A 16,027-nucleotide genomic window follows, 5' to 3' on the forward strand; every position below is an offset into this window, starting at 1 on the left:
AGCCTTAGCTGTGTCATCCGTTTTGGGGGAAAGTATTGATTCAGGAATTTTTCTGTCAGCTGTTTCCATGTCCTTATGCTGGCCTTAGGTTGGTTATTCAACCACCTCTTAGCTTGATCTTTTACAGCAAATGGAAACAGTAATAGTCTGTAGACATCCTGATCTATTTCTTTATCATGTATTGTGTCAGCAATCTGTAGAAACTGGGCCAGAAACTCTGTAGGTTCTTCCTGTGGAAGACCGGAATACTGGCAATTTTGCTGCACCATGATAATGAGCTGAGGATTCAACTCAAAGCTACTGACTCCAATGGAGGGTATGCAGATGCTACTCCCATATGAAGCAGTAGAGGGGTTAGAATATGACCCCAGAGTCCTCCTGGACTGTTCATTTCCGCTTAGGTCCATAATGGAGAAAGGGAAATGATGTCAAATAAAAAATTTATTTTTATTTATTTATTTATTTATTTATTTCGAAAATGAAATAATTTAAAATAAAATAAATAAAAATGGTTAAAAATTTTCGAAAAAAATGAGGAGAGAGAGAAGGTGGTTAGGAAGTTTTGAAAAGGATATGATGATTTTTTTTTTTGAAAAAGGTTTTAAATTTTGAAATAAAAATCTGAATTTTAGAAAAAGATTTCGAAAAATTTACTTTTAAAACAGAGAGAAAAGATATTTTTGAATTTAAAGAGGAGAGAGAAAAACAATAAGATAGCACAAGATTTAAAATTTTTAGATCTAATGCTCCTTGTTTTCAAAAATTTCGGGGAAAAACACCAAGGGACACCAAACTTAAAAATTTTAAGATCAAGACACAAGAAAAACTCAAGAACACTTTGATGACTCACAAGAACACCAAACTTAAAATTTTTAGAAAACCAAACTAAAATTTTCGAAAGCCAAAGGGGAATCAACAAGAAAACACCAAACTTAAAGTTTGGCACAAAATTTAATAGAGAAATTATTATTTATGAAAAAGAAGATTTTGAAAAGAATATAAAAGATTCTAACCCAATTACCAAGAACACAGACTAACGCTCTAGCCAAATGAGTTATGAATGTAACACTTGTTTTGAAGAAGTATTTTTATTATTATTATTATTTTTTTTTTTGAAAAAGATTTTAAGAAAAGGAAAATAAGGATTCTAAAATTTTAACACGACAACAATAAGAGACTCTAAACCAAAAAGAAAAATTTTCCTAATCTAAGAAACAAAATAAACCGTCAGTTGTTCAAACACGAACAATCCCCGACAACGGCGCCAAAAACTTGGTGCACGAATTGTGACTCACACTTTTCACAACTCGTACCACTAACCAGCAAGTGCACTGGGTCGTCCAAGTAATACCTTACATGAGTAAGGGTCGAATCCCACGGAGATTGTTGGTTTGAAGCAATCTATGGTTATCTTGTAAATCTTAGTCAGGAAGTCAATTATGTTTATCAGTTGAATTGCGAATAAACAAGAGAGCATGGATTAAAGGTTACTTGTTATGCAGTAATGGAGAATATGTTGGAGTTTTGGAGATGCTTTGTCTTCTAAATCTCTACTTTCCTCTTTCTTCTTGTTCACGCACGCACGTCCTCCTATGGCAAGCTGTATGTAGGGGTTCACCGTCGTCAATGGTTACATCCCATCCTCTCAGTGAAGAATATGCTCACATGCTCTGTCACAGCACGGCTAATCATCAGTCGGTTCTCGATCATACTGGAATAGGATTCTTCGTCTTTTTGCATCTGTCACTAACGCCAAGCACTCGCGAGTTTGAAGCTCGTCACAGTCATTCGATCATTGAATCCTACTCGGAATACCACAGACAAGGTTTAGACTTTCCAGATTCTCATGAATGCCGCCATCAGTTCTAGCTTATACCACGAAGATTCTAATTAAGAGATCTAAGAGATACTCATTCAATCGTATATAGAACGGAGGTGGTTGTCAGGCACACGTTCATGGTTTGAGGAAGGTGATGAGTGTCACAGATCATCACCTCCATCACAGTTAAGCACGAATGAACATCTTAGATAGGAACAAGCGTGTTTGAATGGAAAACAGAAATACTTGCATTAATTCATCGAGACACAGCAGAGCTCCTCACCCCCAACAATGGAGTTTAGAGACTCATGCCGTCAAAGAATACAAAGTTTTGATCTAAAATGTCATGAGATACAAAATAAGTCTCTAAAAGTTGTTTAAATACTAAACTAGTAGCCTAGGTTTACAAAAGTGAGTAGACTATGACAGATGGTGCAGAGATCCACTTCTGGGGCCCACTTGGTGTGTGCTGGGGCTGAGACTTAAGCAATTCACGTGTATAAGGCCATTTTGGGCGTTCAACGCCAGGTTTGGATCCATTTCTGGCGTTGAACTCCAACTTTTGATCCTTTTCTGGCGCTGGACGCCAGAATTGGGCAGAGAACTGGCGTTGAACGCCAGTTTACATCGTCTATCCTTGAGAAACGTATGGACTATTATATATTAATGGAAAGCCCTGGATGTCTACTTTCCAGCGCAATTGGAAGCACGCCATTTCGAGTTCTGTAGCTCCAGAAAATCCACTTTGAGTGCAGGGAGGTCAGAATCTAACAGCATCAGCAGTCCTTTTTCAGCCTGAATCAGATTTTTGCTTAGCTCCCTCAATTTCAGCCAGAAAAATACCTGAAATTATAGAAAAAAACACAACTCATAGTAAAGTCCAGAAATATGAATTTTTCCTAAAAACTAATGAAAATAAACTAAAAACTAACTAAAACATACTAAAAACTATATGAAATTAACCCCAAAAAGCGTATAAAATATCCGCTCATCACTAGACCTCTGGAAGATAAGGCTCTTGCTGTTGTAGAAGCATTGGAGGGAAATGATGGCATTTCTAATTTTGCAACAAATCTTGTTGTTAAGGTATATGTAATTCATTGCCAACCATTTTTCAATTTACAGTTGCGACCAGTTGGGTGAAAATATCATTTTTATTAAGCATCAGAACTATTCTCCTCTTTGATTTGTGAACAGTATAATTAGAAGTTGAATGTGAATGTTCAAACCATAATGTTGAAGTATTCATGGACGCATTTAGAGCAGTAACTAAAGAGAGGTAATGTGTCTATTATTTTGTTGAGCTTCAGGAATGATTTGACCTCAAGTGCTTCTGTAGTGATTCAAGCCTTGCAATGTGATTTGATGTTGAATATTCTTTTTTTCCCTCAGTGCATAGCCTTTGAAAAGACTCGACAAGAAACTCGAAAGAACACTTTTACATTCATATCGTAAGGTATTTTGGCTTTCACCCGCATAAAGCTTTATCAGAATTTGTTTGAATCTACTAGATTCACAAATATAATGTCGATAACACTGGTAATGTATTAAATATCAGATTAGTAGACCAACTGAAAATTACCCAAAATATTAATGTGCGAGTGTAACTGCTTTCCCAGAGCCTGAGAGGCTAAATTTGCACAGGCTTTTAGGATGCTGGCACAGGTAGCTGCATCTGCAGTCTTTTCAGCTCTTTGCATATCAATTAATAGCTTTATACCTTCTTCAGGGTGTCCTGTCTGAACATTACCCGAGATCAGGTCTGTCCAAGGAACTGAACTTTGAAGAGCCCAATTTGCAAAAATCCTATTTGCTTCCCCGAATCACATTTAGCATACATGTCAACCAAAGAATTAACTTGGGCAAACTTTATTTGAATATTCCCTAATTCTCTCTTAGTTACTCATATTGGATTTTTTTACTTATTCTTATTAGCTTGTGTTCCTATTTTTTTTTAATATTAATGCCTTTAATATTGAGGAAAGTACAATTGCGATTGCAAGGGCTTCTACGTTAATTTCGTAATTTTTTTTCAGTAGTGTTTTCATGGTGGCGTTGACTTGAATGTATTGTTGTTTACGTTTGCTACTTGTTACTGAGTTTTCATGAGAATTTGTTGAGGAACGGAGTTTTTGAGTATAATATGTGTGAGTTGTTGTATCAGTTTAAGGAGTGTTGTTCTGTGCGGCGTTATTGTTATTATAGTTTCAGATGTGTGAGATGGTTCCTACACTGTTTAGCTTGGGGGTGATTACAGTATCTTCAATGTGTTTTTGAATCCCTAAATTCAATCCAATTCTGTTATCTGGAGCTCTGTTGAGATTGAGGGTCTTAGGTAGGAGAGGAAGAGATAGAAACTTGAATTATATCAAAATTATTACGTTGAATAGGTTGGATTAGAAGTTTGTGCATTGTAGATCAAATCTAAAAATTTTCATATCAATCTAAAATCATTAGACATACTCTTTTATAGATCAAAATTGATGGTAATATATAAGAGTTTCAAATATGCATGAATATGAGTTGTCAGTCTTATTGATGCTCAATTTTCACAAAATTCAGTGCAAATTAATGGTATAATTTTGATTAAAATAACACTGATGTGATTTGATCATATATAAAGTAAATAACAAAATTGATTCTATGCTATCTTCACAGATATGCCTTGATATTTTATGATATCTTCTTTATTTCTACTGGGGGCTTCAGCATCAACATTTTGATCCTTTTTTTTGCTTTTCTTTATTGGATTAGTGTGTTTATCAGTGAGGGTTTGGTTAGCTTTCTTCACAAGCTAATTAAATTTATGATGTTAACATACTTTTTTGTTAAAAGAGCAAAAATGTTGACACTTCATCATTGGAAATTCCAAAGACAATAAATATCTGCATGCTTCATCCCCCCTCCCTCGTTCATGATAGATGGTAAAACTGATTTTAAATATTTATGTTGAATTAGGTGATTACATTCTTACTTTATATAATCTTGGTAACATATAAGCTTCTTTTCTCGTCTCATTTTTTCATGTTATTTTTCCTTATGCTTTTCATCACTTGTTTTATCTATCAAACTGTGATGATGATAGGAGTCATCATTTGGTGGCCTTGCACTGTGGTCGTTCTATACTTTTAGAATTTTCTATTTCTGGTTCTAGTTTGTTCATATAAACTGAAGTAAACAACATTTACAGAAATTGGGTAGACGGTTGATATTTGGAAAGGGGCATAAGCAGCTGGATTTCCAGAATGATAAGAGAAGAAAAAAAATTAGGAAGTTCAAGGAATCAGCCTGGAAATGTGTTTATTTTCTGTCAGCAGAAGTACTTGCTCTGTCCGTAGCTTATGATGAACCTTGGTTTACTAATACAAGAAATTTTTGGGTGGGGCTAGGGAGCCAGGTCTGGCCAGATCAAAAGATTAAGTAAGATTATTTGCTTACAAGCCCAGTTATTATAGTTATCCAGTTGCAATGTTTAATATCTTTCATCAATCATTTTCCCTTGCTATAAATTTTGTGTTCAAATTAAGTCTGGTGATAGAGTTGTAAGCTCTAAACATTTCAGGTTGAAACTGAAGGCACTCTACATGTATGCTGCTGGATTATATTCCTACTCCTTCTTTGCTTTAATATTTTGGGAGACACGGCGCTCTAACTTTGGGGTGTCCATAGGTCACCATGTGGCTACTTTCATTCTCATTGTGCTGTCTTACATTGTTAGGTGTGTTAATTTATTATTGTCTTGTCATGCAAATTTTTTTTTGTTTTTTAATTGTAATTTCTTTGGAGATACAAATCTATAATTTTCTTAATTTGTTTGTGTTTGTTTATTTTTCGCAAAATTCAAACTGAAATGGTTATATACTTATATCTGTGAGGATTCTTGATTAAATCATGCTAATTACCAATGTTATGAAAATCAGACCAGACCGGCCAGTTGAACCGGTCCAATCGGGAACCGGCAGTAAAAACGATCCGGTCCACCTCTAATAACCTCTTCTTAGAAAATCGCTATCAAACCGTCAAACCGGCCGAAAACCGGACCGGTAACTCTTCGGTTCTTGATAAACGACCCTGTTTTGATTTTTTTGAGGAAAAAAAAACCTAACGTTGCATTAATGCGTTTACAGTTTACACCCTCACCCCTTCCCCCAACAACCCCCCTACCAATTCGTGAATCACTATACTCTGAAGCAAAGTTAAATCCCCAAACCAAAACCCTAGGTCCTCCCTGCAACATTTCTGCCGCACTGCTGCCGCCGTCCGTGCTGTCGGCATCGTCTGTGGCCAAGCCCTCTCTTGTAGCTCAGCGTCCTCCTTCCCCTTGTCCTCCGTCCATCCTCCATGGCTTCTCTGTTTTGTTGGCTTGGAGCAGCTCGCCGTGTCGTCGCTCGCCGTCGTCTCCCCGATCGCCGTTCGTGTCTCCGTCGAAGGTTAGTGTCACAGCTATCTTCTTCAGTTCTTGTTCGTGTCTCAGTCTTCTCTCCCCAGAGCCTCTGTTTGCTGATTTCACTTCTTCAATTCGTCAGTTCTTCAGTTCTTCAGTTCGTGTCTCATTCTTCTCTCCCCATAGCCTCTGTTTGCTGATTTTTAATGTGAAACTGTGAAATTGCTAATTTTTGCTGAGTTTGTGCTGCTGCTCTTTCTTTACTTCCTGAAATCTTTTGTTAAAATTTTCTTGTTGCTGCTAAAATTGAAAATCAAATCATTGTTGACATTTTTGTTTAGGGATTAGGGATTACTTGTTGCTGTTTTGTAATGTTTGTTGAAATTTCAGGTTTAGTGTGATTAGGGATTACTTGCTACTGTCGAAATTTCAAGTTCAGTGTGACTAGGGATTACTTGTTACTGTGTTGTAATGTTTGTTGAAATTTTAGGTTTAGTGTGAATGTGTGATTAGGGATTACTTGCTGCTGTTGAAATTTCAGGTTCAGTGTAATTAGGGATTACTTGTTGCTGTACTTGCTGCTGTTGAAATTTCAGGTTCAGTGTGACTAGGGATTAGTTGTTGCTGCTAACAATGCATTTGTGAATAATTTGTGTGTTTTTTTTGGCGGAAGAAAAAAGAATAAAAGGGGGGGGGGTCGGGGTATCATTTGTTTTCCTTTAGCTTTGTGGTTTCTTTTCGGTAATCTTTTATCCTATGTTGTATTTTCCCCTTCCTATCAAATAATAGCTCATATAAAAGATTCACTAAATTAGAAAGAAGATCTTTCCATGCATAAATTTCAACAATTGATTACAAAGTGTAATATTACAGTTATTGGTTGTCTGTGTAATCTTGCTTTTCGATGCTCAGTAGTTTTACATCTTTCTTTGCCAGCTATGAAGTTTTGCTCACATTGGATAAGGAAAAGCACAAAGTGGAGGGTCGAAAATATTATTATGTGTTCAACAGTCTTCTATATTGCTTGCTTGTTCTGCATATATACTGTGGGTGCTGATATTTCGGATGCTTGTTAGACAAATTCAAGCAAGAGGAAAAATTAGTGATGATGTTCGATCTGGTAAGTTGAAAGATCCTGGCTTGCTAATGTAAACTCTTGATTTAAAGAGCATTGTTCTTAATATGTTTTGCATGCTTAGTATGTTCATGGAAGTAGACATGCTTTAGAAGTTCTGGCACGAGTTATTAATGTGTCATCTGAATCTGGTATCTGTATTGATATGGTAGCTAGGTTTTGGTTGACTTCTTCCTCTTAAATTGCTTCCTTCAATGTAACTGTATATGATTGTAGGACATCTTTGTGCCTTAACACATTGCTGTCTGCAGTTTACTTTTATTCAATAAATCTTGATGGATTTACGTAAACTATATTGCTTTATTTTCAGTAGTAGCTTCAGCCTGTAAAAGTTTCAAAAGCTTAATATGAATTTCTTCCAATTGATTATTTGATTTCGAACTGCTTCATTTCCATTATGCATATTCAGAAGATGAAGATAGCCATGAAGATTGAGATGGAAAGCAAGATCATAATGTAATCTTAAGGCAAAGGTGAATTTTGAATGGTGGCAACCGACAAGTTGTTTCACACTTTGGAGTTCTACAAATATAATCACATTTTTATGTGGAATCATGTTTAATATAGTAGTTAATTCTATAACATTTAAAAGCTTTAGAAGGGTATTCCACAAGTAAAATGGCTTCAGCCATTGACACTCATCAAGCCATTGCCTCTCTCGGGATGTATGTTTTGAACATTGTGTTTCTCTGAGGCAAGATGGAATTCAAAATGTCCATTGTGTTAGGTTCCAACTAAATAGATATAGAAATTATAAGCATCTGCATTAGTTTTATTTAATCCTGTGTGTGTTTTCCTTAAACTGAGGTAGATTTTGCCTGGTTTCTTTCTTGCAGATGAATTATCTTAGCTTCGAAATTCTTAAATCAATCTACAATGGAGCAGTTGCTAATGATTATGAACTAAGATTTCAAGTATTAGAGGAATATAATGAAAAGAAGTAAAAAAAATCCACTTTACTATACACATTTCCACCGTTTACTTAAATTCAAGTTTCAGGCAACCAAGATCCTCTAAAACAAGAAACACTCAACATTAAAGGAAAATGTATAAGCTAATTACTTTTATGCACACAAAGACAACTCAATCATTGCTCCAAACCTATCTTTAAACAAATTCTTAAAATCCGGAAGAACCGCGAAAATTCCTCGGTTCCCTTTCTTTAATTATTCCGAACTCTCTATGCCATGTTTATTAATATTAACCATAATTCACTTGCGGAGGGAGTAGGACATTTATTTATCAGATCTCATTAATCATTATGAATTTGAACTCACTATGCTGTTCTGTGTCCAAACAAGGATTTGCAAAAAATATTTTTTTCAGTCCAATCAGAATCATATCTTACAACATAAAAAATCAGCATGTTAAAATCAAATTGCACAAGGAAGTAAGAGTTGGAACAATCTATTAATGGTGATTCTACATTTTGTTATAAAAAGACAACATTAAGTAGTTCCAACCTACAAACACTTGATGAGATACAAACCAGGAAACCATATGCTTATTTAACACCTTACATGACTTACAATTTCAGAATATAATAAACAAAGCAATAAAACCAAGCACCAAAGGAACTAAGGTAGATATGCACATAAATCCATAAAACTTTCCATAAGAGAAAGTGCATAATTCATTCTACAACTCAACTCTGTAAGAAGAGACTCTTTAAACAACAAATAATAAGGCAACTATACAAAAAAACTATTTGATAACATAAAACAGCCAAAATTGCTAGAAAGAAATGCATAACAGCCAATCAGGTCGCATATCTTCTCCAGTTACTACACCTTTGAATCCTGGCAAAGCTGGAAATCTTCGTTTCCATCCAATTGTGCTTGAGGCCCTCCAGCAGAACTAGGTCGACTAGTCAGTTGAGGGAAGTCATTCATGTCAAAACGAGAATTATCACTTGAGTTTACATCATTCAACATATCCATAACATGGCTTTGTGAAAGTGGACCACCAGCATTGGGATAAGAGTTCCCTATCATTGAAATCACCTACGGAGATCCTGAATCAAGAAGCTCTTGTCACCACAAAGAAATACTTCAATACCTATCATAAGCTCAAATGAGTATCAATCGTAAGAAAAATATTTGTGCATTCAACATGCATGAAAACAAATATAAATGATTTCATCAAGCATATTACATACAAATCTAAAACAACCATCAGTTCTTTAACAGTTTTCAACATGTGGAAGCAAACAATGTGGTTGCATAGAAGAAGGCCAACTAGTTGGACAAGCTGAACCAATGCAAACAGAAAATAAAGTCATCTTTTCTATGGCTGCACTTGCACAAAGCAAATGCAATTAGGGGTCATTGCATGAGAACATCTTTGTGGATAAGTATTGTTCAACACCATTATAATGGACATCCATAAAAATATGTACCTTGTGGAAGCACAACACTCATCAATCGATTCTGTCCCGGTACTCCTAAGCCACCATATCCACTGTTTGCACTCATCAATCCATTCTTGCCCACCTTGAGGTTGTGCATTGGCAGAATCCAGATCATGTAGCATTACATCCTTTAGGGGGAAACAAAATTCCAAATCACAAGAAACTATTACCATCAAGCCAGTGTATCAAAAACAATCTTATTGGGTGTGAGCATCTAAGTGTGTTCCTTTGCAAAACTTATCCAAATAATTTTTTTAGTGTTAAAATAACCAATGAGTCAACAACAGCACAATCATCACAATGTAATTGTTCATCATCCTCATTCTTACCATTGCTCGGTTTTGGCGCCTGGATTCTAAGAAAAACACTCTTACTCTTAACCTGTTTCTTTGGAATGCCATAATATTCATGAACCCTATCTGCTCTATCGTAATCATACCTATCCAGTTCCAAAGCTGTTGTCTCGAGAGAAGAGTCTCGTGCCTCTTCCGAGCAAAGTTTCGATTCGATACTGGAATTCGGAGGAACAACCACACGGCAACGGCGATTTGCTCCGCCAAAGCACTCCTTACTGAACCTGGAAGCACTGCGGCGAGGGTTAGAATTTGAAGGAGACTGCGATAGCATTGAACTATGGTGACGCGAATCATGTTCGAAAAGAACAGGAACCTGAGGAACAAAGAGTGGATTGGCGGGTAAAAAAATGGGAGGGTTGAAATTGAATGCTGTAGGGTTCACAAGAACGTGGTTGGGAACCTGACGGAGATGGTGGTGGTTATACGGCAGAGGAAGAGGAATGTACGTATTTGGGCGACGGGAGTGATGAAAGTAGGGATCCATGGCGGCAGAGAGAGGAGACAGAAGGACAAACGGAGATGGAGGAAGGAAATACAGAAGATTAGGGTTCATTGTGTGGGAGCTTGATTTGGGGAAGAATTTGGGCGACGGTAGTGATGAAAGTATGGATCAATGGCGGCGGAGAGAGGAGACAGAAGGACAAACGGAGATGGGGAAGGAGATACAGAGGATTAGGTGTGTGGGAGCTTGATTTAGGGAAAAATTAAAGATTGAATTTTTAGTAAATTACATAATCACCCACTTTGGGCTATAATTTAATTACTAATAGTTTAACCATAGTTAACATAGCAACTAATTAAAAGATGACATGTCACAGAGGGTAAATTACATGTTATTATAGGAAGGGTAGAGTAGAATTCACCTAAATTTTATTGGTATAATTACTACATAATTAAATCTCCTTCAAAATTTAATAAAATACTCGAAGAGAAAGAACCAAAAAGTGAGAGCTCATCGAAATCCTAAGTTCATGATAGACATCTCCACTACCATTCATCTCTGTCGCTGCCTCCTCCACCATCGCCGCCTCCGCCGCCGCTAGAGTTCATATCCTTTCTGCTTCTGCCATAAAGCTACTGAGATCGAGCCAATGCGCCTCCTTCATCAACGCGTTTTCAGATCTCGTCGCAACGCCCAAGCATTTGAGATCGAGAGAAAGTGTCTCTTCAGTCAACTCTCTTCCGCCAATGACACTCGTGTTCTCCATCGGCATTCTATCCCTTCTATGCACTCTTCTTTCCATTCATTCTCAGTTTTTGGTTTTCCTTCTCTTTTTTCTCGTTTTTTTTCATTTGCAGATTCTGAATGCTTTGCTATGTGATATAACATTTGATTAGTTTTATTATCTCTTAATGGATAGCATTGTTTCAAATTCTCAAGCACTCCAAGTGTTTGATGAATTGTTTATTCTCTTAATTGAAATTCTGATAAATTGATTTGCTAGTTTTTGAATTTTAATTTTGGGACACTCTTTTATTTTGATACTAATGTATATATTTAAAATCCTAATAAATTGATTTTATTTAGAAACAGCAATGTTTCATGAGGAGTTTGTTAAATCTCAAATTGGCTACATCTATGATCACATTAATATAAAAATGAATTTACCTAAAAGCAATATAAAAATGAAGTTACGTTAATTGTTCTTTCAGAACCAAGGTTTAAATTTCACTACCAGAGTCTAAAATATGTCAAATGCCTTAGAATGATTAGTTTAGCCCCACACTTTTGAGTATGGAGACACCTTGTGACTTGTGTGGGGAAAATGTCATTTCTTAAGTTGAACCACTTTTTTCAATCAGAAGCTCTTTTGTGTAAGACCTTAATTACTCAAGTAAATATAAGAATTGATGGCATATGCCTACTATACTGTGTCTTCTGTAGTGATTAATACAGTGCAAGTTTTCTTCAATTAAGACAGTTGTGTGCATATGGTCACCATGTCTTGTGTTTTATACAAGTACCATTTAACTCGTGGATGCATAAAACGTTAGTATTTAGTTATTTACTGGCTTAATCTGTTATTGTATACCGGTTCTTCTCTTGGAATGCATCTTTCATAGGCATAAATCTTTGATTTGTATGTATTTTAAACTTTGAAGGCGTCAGAGATTAATTGAGATGATTGAAAAACTATGTTTTATTTGCTAATTATCATCAATATTATTTTATATATGCAGGTGATCTCCTAGTTGTCATATCATGTGCTAGCCTTGCCCTGGCTGATGTTGGAATAATGATGTATGACCTCGTTGCATCAGTTTCTGTGGTATGAATCTTTCTCACATTTGTAGTCTTTTAAATGTGTTTATACCTGTTTCATTGGTGATTAAGCTGTGTCTATTATAAATTTTGTCTTGAAATTTTGAATTACTATCAAACATGATCTTCTGCAATCTTCTACTTAGTTTTGATTATCCCCAAAAATTACATGTTTCTTTATTTTTTTAATGATTACAATCCTATCTCAGTAAAAATCTTGTCGTTGATCCTATTTTTGAGAAGGAAAACTCCCAAGATGGAAGCTTGATGATTACATGCATGCTTTCTCGTTATGAAATTACTCAACTTACATTTACTAGGGAATGATCTACCCCAAAGATTAACGAGGTGTGCCCATTTATGTTATTGTTCTCAAGAACAATACTTAGCAAATGCCAATGTTTTCTGTTCAGAGGATTGATGCATTGCTGTTTTGTTTAGGCTCTAGTGAGAGAAACTCTTATATTAACGTAATTGTGAAATGCAAGGAACGAACTAAAAACTCTTATATTAACATAATTGTGAAATGCAAGGAACGAACTATCAGTGACATTCTAGTTTCTTGCATGCAGGGAATGCAGCTTTGCCTCGATGCTTATGCAAAGCTTGCAAAGATTATGAGGCCATGTTTGAAAGAAGCTGCTTCTGATTCTCAGGAATAGAATGTGAGTTCCAATTTTAGCACAAAAGTTACAAGATGTGCTGTTAAATTGTTCTATTTTTTCTTTCTTTTTTTATCCACTTTTTTTTTCTTTTTCTTTTTTTTGGTTTGAAGGAAAACTCTTACATTATATATTAATTTTTCAAGATTATATAACTAACTGTAGAATGAAAGCAATGTTTGATGATTTGGGATAGGAAATGCAAATTCATCCAATAGTGGAAAGCAACGTTAAGTCATTTGGCCTGTTGTTTTTGAATCAATAATTCAATATAGCCATTAGACTATTTTGGGGAAAGAAAGAGTAATGTTTCCTTGCCATTTTGTACTATATTGACAAAGATTTTGAGGGTAGCTAGATAAGTTGAAGTAGTGAAAGTTGTTTAAACACAATGTCAAAACATTTTCTCCTTAAGATTCTGGCTGTTAAATATTTATATTTTTTAAAAAACCCCGTGTTTTATTTCTAAAATTTGATCTGTATTAACATAATTGTGAAATGAAGTCTTTTTTGTGTTTTTGCAAATAATGTATTGTTTAGGAGGTGAGAGTATTTACGGGGTGTTTTTCCCTATGAGTTTCATTTGCGTCTGAAATTCAAGCACAGAGGATTGGTTGCAATGGCCAATGCTGGGCCACCTAATTCAAATGGGAGTTAGTTTTTCATAACTCTTGATTGTTGTGACTGGCTTTATTAGAAGCATACTATTTTTGGAAAGGTACTGGAATGTTGTTACATCAAAACCTCCTTTTTTTCCTACAAGAATTTTGTAATCTTTTAGGGATCTGTGATTAGTGTACTCATTGTTATTTTATCTCAGGTAACAGGAGATACAATGTATAATCTTTTAAGGCTAGGTGAAGTTGAAACTGATAAAAATGACCGGCCTTTAGATCCACCTCCAAAGATATCATCAGTTGAGGTATGTTTATATTTTGACTAACATATCCAAAAATCTTGAAATTTATGACTGCGGAAGTAAGAATTTCACCTCCACAGTTTCTTCTTGGTAGGTATTATGGAACCTGTTTGAAGATACTATGCAAAGAAATGTTCAGACTAAAGCTACACCTGATACAGAAAATAAAGGTTTAAGGACAAAGTGTGTGAAGTAAGTCCTGTCTCATACCTAAGAGAGCCGACTTTGTAAAATCCAATGCATTAGTTTGTGTTGGCAAGTATTTGAGTCAATTGTTGCTTGATTTTAATAATGCAGAAAATTGAACTTGCTTTTGTTTGGGGACGAGGTTGGTGCGCAAAATTTAGAACTCTACACAACTTAACCGGCAAGTGCACCGGATCGTCCAAGTAATACCTCAGGTGAGTGAGGGTTGATCCCACGAGGATTGTTGGATTGAGCAAGCAGTGGCTATCCTACAGATCTTAGTCAGGCAAATAGAAAGAGATTGGTTGTTGTTGAATGTGCATAAACACTTAAAGAAAGCAACAAAGAAATAGCAGAGAAATAATAGTGAGAAATCAGTTAAGGCTTTGGAGGTGGTTTATCTTTCTAGATTAACTTTTCTTACTGTCTACTTCAATAGTGAATGATTCGTTCCATGGCAAGGCTATAAGTGATTAAAGCCAGGGCCAATGGTCATTAATCTTCTCTGATTCAAATCAAACGCCAGGGCCAGTGGTCATTCAATTTGAACAAGGGTGAAGCTCTAGCAATTCAGCCTTTGAAGATCCTACTCAAAACGCCATAGACAAGGTCAAATCTTACGGATCGGAGAATGAAACTCTATGATTCTAGCCTTAGCGCCAAAGAAACCTCAATTACCCATGACTAATAGGATTTTATGTCACATATCCCCTTAGCCCAGATAACTTGTTGGAACCTGTGATGTATTCTCAAACTGCAGCTCAACGCTATCCAGCTACGACTCGCAAAGAACTCATGTAAAACAAGGGGTCATACTTCCGTTCCACCCCAGATTCATGAAGATGAAGAACGAGAATGCACATAGAAGAGGAATCAAACATATATTAAAATAGAAATACTAATATTATTAATCCATGAGAATCAGCAGAGCTCCTAACCTTAATCTAGGAGGTTTAGTTACTCATGCTTTATAGAAAACATTGTGTAATTTAAAAGTGGTGGTAGAAGGTGATAAACATGGGTGATCTTCTCCTATATATACTAATTTAATAATGAAAATGCACAAATATAGGATAGATGAGGCTAAAGGTGCGAAAATCCACTTTTGGGCCCATTTTGGTGAGTGTTTTGGGCTGACTTTGGTGAGTGTTTTGGGCTGAGCTTGGCGTCAACCTGGAAGAATGGTCGTTGAACGCCCATTAGTGGGGTGTCTTTATACTTTCTTGCTCCCTTGGTGGTGTTGAACGCCAGGTTTGGGCGTTCAACACTGGCCTTGGTCCTTGTGGGGCGTTGAACGCCAGAAAGGGGGTAACTTGGGCGTTCAATGCCCATTTTGGGCAGTCCAATCCAAAGAAAAGTATAAATCATTATATATTGATAGAAAGCCCTGGAAATTAGCTTTCCAACACTGTTGAGAGTGCATCAGTTAGACCTCAATAGCTCCAAAGATGCTCATTTGAATGCATGGAGGTCAGGATTTGACAGCATCTACACTCCTTTCTTTGCCTCTGAATCAGACTTTGCCAAAACTTGCCAAATTCACCCAAAAATCACCTAGAATCATAAGAAAAATACAAAAGCTCAAAATAGTATCCAAAATGTGAATTTTTCACTAAAACCTACTAAATTATAGTAAAACTTAATGAAATCTACTAAAAACACTAAGAAAATAATGCTAAAAAGTGTATAAAATATCCACTCATCAGAACACCAAACCTAAACTGTTGCTTGTCCTCAAACAACCAAAAATCAAGTAGGACTAAAAAGAAGAGATGAATACAATAAGTTTTAGAGTTGTCAATGAAGCTCAGTTCCAATTAGATGAGTGGTACTATTAGCCCTTTACTTCTGAACAGTTCTGGCACCTTCACTTTCCTTTAAAGCTTAGAAATA

The 16,027-nt window shown here is 35.9% G+C and overlaps 1 pseudogene; it reads left to right on the top strand.

Moving 5' to 3' along the window:
- Positions 1 to 13,556: 13,556 nt before the first annotated feature.
- The window catches only part of LOC140176683 (peptidyl-prolyl cis-trans isomerase CYP57-like), a 33,049-nt pseudogene continuing 30,578 nt past the window's right edge, over positions 13,557 to 16,027 (top strand).

This window comes from Arachis hypogaea, chromosome 12 (genome assembly GCF_003086295.3).
Source record: "Arachis hypogaea cultivar Tifrunner chromosome 12, arahy.Tifrunner.gnm2.J5K5, whole genome shotgun sequence".
Taxonomy (NCBI): Eukaryota; Viridiplantae; Streptophyta; class Magnoliopsida; order Fabales; family Fabaceae; genus Arachis; species Arachis hypogaea.